Genomic DNA, 9,222 nt, shown 5'->3' with positions numbered 1-9,222 from the left:
AGCTCCTCTGTCAAGGAATTCCATATCTGGCCCATAAAAGGGCTTGGAGACATTTAAAAAGTTTGAGCCACAGCAGGAGAGGCCTGCTCCCACGACACTTGAGGGACAGCGTGAAAGGTACTGGGAAGCCACCCTATTCCCTTGAGGGGACTTAAACCTGTCTGCCAGTGAAGTGGGGCTCTTGAAGGCCAGTCACTGTAATATCAGAACATCAGTAACTGCACTTGGAATCAAAAGGACAATGCTGATGAGAGTGGATTTAGGTGTAAGGGGGAGAGGTCTGTTCCTGGGGGAGAGGAGGTGGAGTCCACCCCAAGACTGCCTTTCAGAGGTTGGAGAGAAAAGACCGAAGTCGGGCTGGCCCCGACGATCTGCATTTGCTATATTCTATTCACAATCCCAAACCGGATTTATGTTTCCAACCAAGACCAGCTGTCTGGCCCATAGGCCAGAAATTGCCTGGCCAGGAAGAGCAATGTAAGCAAGCGAAGACTCCCTAGAATGCTGCTTAGAAAGTCCTGTATGTGAGGAACTCTTTCATCTTCTTGGGTATTGGCAGTGCTGGGACTTGGTAAGCTGTCGGGAAACTTCGGAGGGCTTTCCGACATAAGTGCTTCAGGGAGGAGAGGACCCGTGGAGCCGTCCAGAACTGGACGTGACCATCTCTTGTCCCTGTGGCAATCACTCCGTCATGTGGAAAGAAGGTGCCACACAGACCATTGGTCATGGGAGCAACCACGACGGGAGCTTTCAGTTCCAGAGCCCAGGTGCTGGGGAGCCTGTCATCCGCCACTGTGGCCAGATCCAGGCCTTGTGGAGAGAAGCACACGCATCTCAGTGAGCTGATGTGCACATCACTGTCATCCATGGGGGGTCAAGCTGGATGTGGTGGAGTGACCGCGACCCCTCACCAGTGTAAGGGTCCCACATGATCACGTTGGTGTGGTAGGAAGCAGTGACAAGCAAGGCCGAGTCAGGGGAGAAGTCGCAAGAGATGACACTGCTCTGGCGGCCCTCCAGCTTCCGGATTAGTGTGTAGGGTCGCATGCTCCAGAGAAAGACAGACTTCTCTCCAGCTGCAGAGCACAGCATGCTGCAGTCCAGGAGATGGAGCAGCAGTAAGCCCATTGCAGGTGGCCTGATAACACCTGGATCTGTTTACCATGTTTATTCGGGTCCCAGATGTGAAGAGTTTTGTCCCGGGATGCAGAGACCAAGATCAAACTGCCACTGGGTGTGAAGCTCAGATCTCTCACGACATCTTGATGGATGGCCGGGAAGATTCAAAAGCAAGAACCCTGTCTGCAGCTCCCAAATCTTGATCTGCCCATCATTCAGCCCTGTGGCCAGGATCAGGCATGAGACACCTGGTACTTGGGGATGGTGGCTTGCCCAAGAGCCTCCTGCTGGGTGGGGAGGGCCACGGGCTGAAAGCCAAGCCCCAATCTGACCACCGTTCAGGGTCTTCTCTTTGGGGTTGCCGCGTCCTTTGGGATCATTTTTGCTGCTTCGGCTCTTGGCTTTAACCCCCTGGGGGGATGAACTGTTCCTACAGCGTCCAGGGGATCAACTTGATGATACAGTGTCCTTGAGACCAGGCAAACCAGGAGCCATCGGGGAAAAGGAGACACTCCAGGTCTCACAGCTGGACTTCCAATCAAACTGGTTGGGGCGCCTGGGCTTGAGTTCAGCCAGCAGCAGCGGCTCCTCTCCGGCCTCCATGGAGGACACGCTGCTCCTGTGGCAGGTGGCGGGCGCCTCAGCCCCCTGGGCCGCGGGCCCTCATGCCGCCTCCCCCTCCCCCCGCGCCGCCCCACCCTCCACCCCCCACCCCACCGCTGCCTGGGTACAGATAAGAGCTGGAGACACAGGGAATACAGGACAGAAAAACTCCTCGAGACCAATATTGAGAATAGCCATTCCAGGAGGCTAAGGGGAAGGTGGGGGGAGAAAGGGGGAACTGATCACAAGGACCTACCTGTAACCCCCTCCCAGGGGGATGGACAACAGACAAGGGGGTAAAGGGATACATTGGACACTGCAAGACATGAAAAAATAATAATTTATAAATTATCAAGGCTTCATGAGGGAGGAAGGGAGGGAGGAGGAGAGAGGGGGAAAATGAGAAGCTGACACCAAGGGCTCAAGTAGAAAGAAAATATTTTGAAAATGATGATGGCAACATATGTACAAATGTGCTTGACACATGGATGGATGGATGGATTATGATGAGTCGTATAAGCCCCCAATAAAATTATCTATAGTTAAAAAAAATATTTTTTAAGACCAAAAAAAAAAAAAATTTATCTGGATCAATTTTTGGAAAGTAAAAGATAACCCAAGTACACTGACCAAGAAAAATGAGAAATACTTTATTTCCATATGGAAAACATGCTCATCCCTTTTTTGTTAGGTAATTCAGAGCACACTTGGTCTTTTACCTGTCTGCCCCACTGGGTGCTATTTAAGTTTCAGATCAGGGGGTAGCCTGTGTTGGTGAGAAGCATCCTGGACTGGGAATTAACCACTCAACGGCCCCTTCTCTAAGAACCAGTCTCTCTACCTTTAAAGTAAAGTGGTTTGACTAGATGACCCCTCCTTGCTTGCATAGAAAGTCAATGATCCTGTGTTCAAAGTGAAAACGCTCCTGAAAAGGACGGGAGAAACCTGACTTGGATGTGGCCAGGGTAAGAAAAGACAACACTGACACCTAGTGGCCCACTAACCAGTTCTCTTCTGATGCCCTAAAATTCCTGATGGCTGCAGTGTGTCCGGCTCAGAGTTTTCAAAAGATTACCTACCAAAAGCTAGTGAGAAGTTAAGCAAGAAAGCAATAGCATGTACTGGTTTGTTTTCTTACTCCTACTGATAGGCATTAAACTAATCCATAATGTTAAAAGCATTTGCATTCTACAATGTATTTCTCTTAGGTAGTGGAAACAACCATGCTTTTGAAAAATGCAAACTTATTTCCCTGGAGGTCAAAGCCTAAATATCCTGAACTTTTCTATAATGATTTCTTTGATTTATTGATTAGGCATGGATCTTGGTTTTCTAGTGCTACTCTTAACAAAAATACCACAAATGGGTGACTCTAACACAGAGAAATTAGTTAGGGGCTAGAAGTCCCTAATCAGGATGTGTGGAGGCTCTGGAGTAATGTCTTTGTCTCTGTTAGCTTCTTCTCCTGGGAGATCTTCATGTCACTTAGCATCTCTCCTCCCACCCTCTTCCTCACTTGTTTAATCTCTTTCATATCTCAAGAGAGATGGACTCAAAATGTACTCCATAAAAACCCTGCCTCATTAACAAGGATAAACCATTTCCAAATATAGCCATAAGCATCAAGGTTAAGATTAAGAACACAAAATTGCAAGGAGGCAGGATGTAATTCAATCCATAACAGTTTCTACATCCTAAAAAAGTAACTAACAAGCATCTAAGGACAGGGACTCTTGACCAATTTTGTGAACCTCTCAGCAAAGCCACAAATTTTAAACTTGGAATACTAATGAGATTACTGTAGGCGAGGCTGAAGCAGAATTCGTGGGAGAAATACATTTTGAGAATGCCTTTCACTTCTAATGGGCTAATAGTTACCAAGGTTTTTAAATTAGCCAGATCCAAAATACAATGAATAGTGACATTTAATCTGTCAGATGAATGAAAGAAAATAGAGGGGTGAAAATATATTTTAATAATTATTATAACACATCTAAAGTCTTGGGTTTTGACAAAAAGGACAATTTGTCTGGCCCTCCAATTAACATAAGTTGTCAGTCTCATTGTAATATTCTAAATCAAACTTCAGATTAGTGGCTTTGGGGAGAAATATGGGAGACTAGCTACAAAAAAAAAAAGCAAAGGATCGTGCATTCTTAGTAGAAAAAAATCCAGCTGGTAACTCAAGACTCTTGATAGATATTCAGGTAAAGACAGCATGAACCAAAACATTACTCACCTTCCCCTCAAACTAATGAAATCAAAAAGAAAAAGGAAAGCTGCCCCCCCACACACACACAGCCAAACCAAATAGGTGAATGGAATATCAATCTCCAAAAGCTAATGGCTAACAATGAGATTAGTTCCTAAATTTATTACTGAAAGAATATTTTTAAAAATTATGAGAGTTGATTCTGACTCAGCACCCAGAAGGGTGTTGAAAAATCCGATAATCCTGAAAATCCTCAATACTCCTCAATTTAACAAGATTGATGATAGCTGTCATTCGCAAGGTTGTGAGGAAGTCAACACATGCAGATGGCTTTGAGATTGCTAATGGATTTACTACCTGTGGAAGACAGTTTAGCAATAGTACCAAATTGTGCAATTCTGTGTGTATATCAATAAGAAATATTGAACTCGCATGCCAATAAGCATCCAAAAAGGATGGTTACCATTGCACACTCAAACACTGAAAATTATGCACGCGATGATTTGGATACAAGAGAGACCTCGCAATCTATTTCTAAAGAAACCAGCCAGTGAAAGTTTAGGAAAAGCAGCGGATCGCTGCCTGATACAGCTCCGGAAGATGAACGTCTAGAACATGACCGTGGGAAAGCTTCCTCATCTAAGTGTAGTCCAGCTCAGTGGCAATAATGGAGTGAAAGTTTCAGTTCCTTCCATTTTTGATGTTGCGCAACTCGAAAGAAGAAACAGATATAAACATCCATCAATAATCGTAATTTAAATGTACAAAGCATTTAAATTACTACTGTAATTGGAAGGTCTGAGTGTAAACGTTTTTTGTCACCTTGGCTAGCCAGGATTCCCAGAGTTTTGACAGTTCAGGCCTACACTACTACACTACTCCATGAACAGATGTCCTTAAAGATATAGCCTGCTTCCCACAGAAACGGATGGAGTGGGAAAAGCTTGCTGGTTCTGCATCTGTTTCATTGATACAGCTACCTCTGATTGACCATTGATTCTTTGGACTTCATCCTGTCACATTACTTGCTAATCCTGGGCATTTTCAGCAGCCACAGCCCTGCCCTGCTGACTTTAGACTCATTGGCCTTTGCAATCACAAGCTTGTCATAACCCTGCCAATCATGGAGGCTTTATCAGCCCCCCACTGCTCTGAAAGTCAGGAGAAACCTCTAGCCCAAAGGTTCTCAACCTTCCTAACGCTATGACCCTTTCATACAGTTCCTCATATTGTGGTGACCCCAACCATAAAATTATTTTCATTGCTACTTCATAACTGTCATTTTGCTACTGTTATGAATCTGGTGACCCCTGTGAAAAAGTCCTTCAATCCCCAAAGGGGTCGCGACCCACAGGTTGAGAACTGCTGCTCTAGCCTAACATCTGACCCACAGAATTGGAACTTGCCTGTTTCTGTAACTATGTGAACTATTTTCTTGGTATAACCTTCCTCTAAATACACATAGATACGATTCACTAGTTTTGTTTCTCTAGAGAACCCAGCTTAAGACAGAAATAATTTTTAAAAAGTATATATAATGCATATGAAACACTATCCTAGGCAACAGTGAACTGAAATAGATTGATATTGGTCATGTTAAACCAGATAAGCATCGGGCCTACTATTTTGAAAATGACAAGAAGGCATGGCACCACATTCATTGCCCAAATCAATGATGGTGAACTAGGTAGAACACGCTACACAGATCTTCTACAACAAAGACATGAGCAATCAAATGAGACCAATGCAGATGATAATCCTGGAAGCCCGCAGTTCAAAGGAAAGAATAGAGAAGTAGATTGAACACTGACTAAGCGAAGAAGCTGAACAAAATCAGCGAGAGAAGGAACAGGTGAGTGAAGTGCTGACTTGCTAATGGCAGCATGGCCATCTTAATATCTTGAAAGCAGCATTGCATCTAGACAGTGACATAGCATCCCGGTTGCTGACAATGATCAAGTTGGGATCCTCTCTTCTATGCCACACCCTCCTGAAGACCAGACAGGTCGTGAGAGTCCATACTCACCCATGAGCCAGCCATACAAACACGCCCTGCCCCCACTGCCAAAGCAGCCTCTGTTCTGCCTGAAGTCAGAGCCTCACCCTCACCCTCACGTATCAGGCACCAGGTGCAGTGCCCAGGCCTGGAGGTGTATAAATACTGCTTTATCAAAGCAGAAATTGCAGTGCAAACCCTGAGCAATCAAGAACCCCTTCTTTAATCATTTTCCTGTCTGCAACTTCCCACTGGGCCTTAAAAAGTTTCTCCTAGGAGCAAACACACTGGCCTCAGCCACCTCGTTAAGTCAGAAAGCACCCTGACCTGAAACATCATCTAAGCTGGATACCACCCACTCACCCTGGGCTCCATGATCTTCTTCCTTGACTGGCAGAGAGCTGAACCCTACGGCACACCCTGTCCCACACAACTGGCTTCTCTCTTGGTTTCATGTTCATTTTCTTAACTTGCTATTGTCTAATCTTTTTTTCTCTGCTTTTCCCTTTTTTTTTTCCTCCTTTTTTTTCTCATAGTTTTTTCTTTACTATTATCTTTTCTCCTTTTCATCTAGTTGTTTACAATATTTTTATTTCATTTATTCCTCTTTCGTTTATTTCTTCTTAGTTATTAAATATTTTTTCTTGCTTTTGTTTGCCAGAGTTGGCCAACATTTTAAAAAATGATTTTCATTTTTAATGCTCTTTGTATTTGCCTTTCTCCCTTTGCATTTGTTCAATTTTTCTTCTCTCCCCCAATGGGAAACAACAACCATGCCTGCCCAACCCGGCCACACCGGTACTTCCCGCACTTACTGCATGAGGTCCACTAAGCAATATTACAAAATTTTATCATTGACAAAAAGAAGCTAACAAACATCAAACAGATGACACACTCACATTCTCTAGTGCACCCACCAAGAGATAAGTGCCTGTCTCACCAACATATGGTTACCAACATACTATCATCAATTACATAAAAGTACAATATAATACCACAATGTCTCAGAAGCAACAGACAATATCTTAATATCTTTATTTTAAAGTCATTTTGTTGGAGGCTCTTACAGCTCTTTTATCAACCCATACATCAATTGTTTTAAGCATATTTGTACATATGTTGCTATCATTATTTTCTAAGCATTTACTTTCTATTTGAGCCCTTGGCATCAGCTCCTCTTTTTCCCTCCCTCCTCCATCTCTAGTAACCCCTTGATAAATTATAAATTATTATTTTTATATCTTAAACCAACCACTGTCATCCTACAACCACATTCTGCTGTTCATTCCCTTTGGGTTGGTGGGGTGGTGTTGGTTATGTGTCGGCCATTGCAATTGGTTCCCCCTTCCTTTTCCCTTCCCCTCCTCCCCCCACTTTCCCCTCTTTTCTGTACCAAAATACATGCTTAGTTCTAGCCCCAAATGAAAGGCAGGATGAGGGTCATGACAGTGAGATGTGAGGAAACATCAAAGAACCAGGGGAATATTTTGTGTTTTATCAGTGCAGTGCTGCACCCTGGTTGACTCATCCCTTCCTTGTGATGCTCCAGTGAGGGGATGTCCCATTGTCTACAAATGGGTTTGGGGTCTCTGCTCTGAACCATCCTGTTCTCAACAAAATGTTTTGTTTGTTTGTTTTGGGTCTTCTAAGGCCTCTTACCTAATCCTGTAGACACACAATCACAAAGGCTGGTGTGCTTTTCCATGTAGGCCTTTTGCTTCTCTGCTAGATGGTCACTTGTTTAACTTCAAGCTTTTAAGACCACAGATGCTATATCTTTTGATAGCTGGGCACCATCCGCTTTCTTCACCACATTTGCTTATGCACCCATATTCCTCTATCACTGCCAGTATTCCATTTGTGGAGCTTTTGGGATTTTCAATGTATGAAATCATATGGTCTGCATATAGGGATAGTTTCATCTCCTCTGTAACCAGATGGATACCTTCTCCTCTCCCAGATTTATGTCCTTCTGCTGCCTTCTGTTGTGAGCAAGGACCTCCAGGATGATGTTGAACAGAAATAGGGACAAGGGGCATCCTTATCAGGTGCCCCTTTTCAGTGGGATTGTGTTTGTATTTTCTCCATTGACTATGATGTTGGCTGTTGACTTTTCGCAGATAGCTTGTATTAATTTGAGGAATTTTCCTTCCATTCCTATCTTCTTGAGTGTCTTATTTAGGAATGGGTGTTGGATGTTCCTTCTTCTTATCAATGTGGTGAATAATATTGATGAACTTTTGGATGTTGAACCATCCCTGCATCCCTGGAATGAATCGCACCTGACCATGACAGATGATATAACAACAGACAATTTCAATTTACAAAAAGAAATAACAGAGTGGCTCAAATAAGTGACAAAAATATGGAGGCAGAAGAACTTTCTAGAGAATAAATGGCATTAGGAATACCTGAAAAGGAAATCAGAATGATATTTAGGTACTTTCAATAGATTATAAGAAATATTGAGAAAGCTACAGATGAAAGAAAGGAAAACAGAGAAAAAATTTAGAAAAATTCAGAAAATGCTACAAAAGTAAACAAACAAAATAAGTAAAAAGCTAGAAACCATACAAAAATAGAAAATCAAAATCCAGATTAAGACTAAGATTTAAGAAATTGATAAAGTATTTCAAGTATGAAGGAATAGAATTAATTATTGGAATATCAAACTAGCAAACTTGATGACAAATACTAATCTGCTAGAGAAACAGTCAGATAAAATAAAGAAAACAATTCAAAGAAAGCCTATTATGTGGAACACAATCAAGAGGAATAACCTGTGTGTGACCAAAACTAGAGAACAATAGCAGACAACAGAAAAGTAACAGAAATTTTCAGAACAGTTATTAGAAGAAAACTTCCCTAATATCATGAAAGATGGGAACATATGTATTCAAGAACCTGAACAAAACTCACAAAGACGTTGGATAGTGTAAGATATAACAAAATAATAATAATTCATAAATTATCAAGGGTTCATGGGGGAGAGGGGCGTGGGGAGGGAGGGGGAGAAATGAGGAGCTGATACCAAGGGCTCAAATATAAAGCAAGTGTCTAGAGAATGATGAGGGTAACAAATGTACAAATGCGCTTGACATACAACGGACATATGTATGGATTGTGATAGGAGTTGTACGAGCCCCCAATAAAATGATTTAAAAAAAAACCTCACAAAGGATAGATTCCAAAAGAAAATCACTATGACATATCACAATCAAACTTTCCATATGGAAATTGGCTTAAAGCTGAGAATATAAAAAAGTTGTTTGCTTATGTTTTATTGGTCACA

General features: G+C 42.6%; 1 pseudogene; it reads right to left on the bottom strand.

The window, feature by feature from the left end:
- Positions 1-508: 508 nt before the first annotated feature.
- On the bottom strand, positions 509-1,722 carry LOC101646830 (annotated as a pseudogene).
- Between the last annotated feature and the right edge of the window lie 7,500 nt (positions 1,723-9,222).

The sequence above is a fragment of the Echinops telfairi genome, unplaced genomic scaffold (genome assembly GCF_000313985.2).
Source record: "Echinops telfairi isolate 266 unplaced genomic scaffold, ASM31398v2 ScPeMD7_7469;HRSCAF=8507_0, whole genome shotgun sequence".
Lineage (NCBI taxonomy): Eukaryota > Metazoa > Chordata > Mammalia > Afrosoricida > Tenrecidae > Echinops > Echinops telfairi.
Note: the sequence above shows the minus strand (reverse complement) of the source record. Positions and strands in the feature narration are given on the sequence as shown.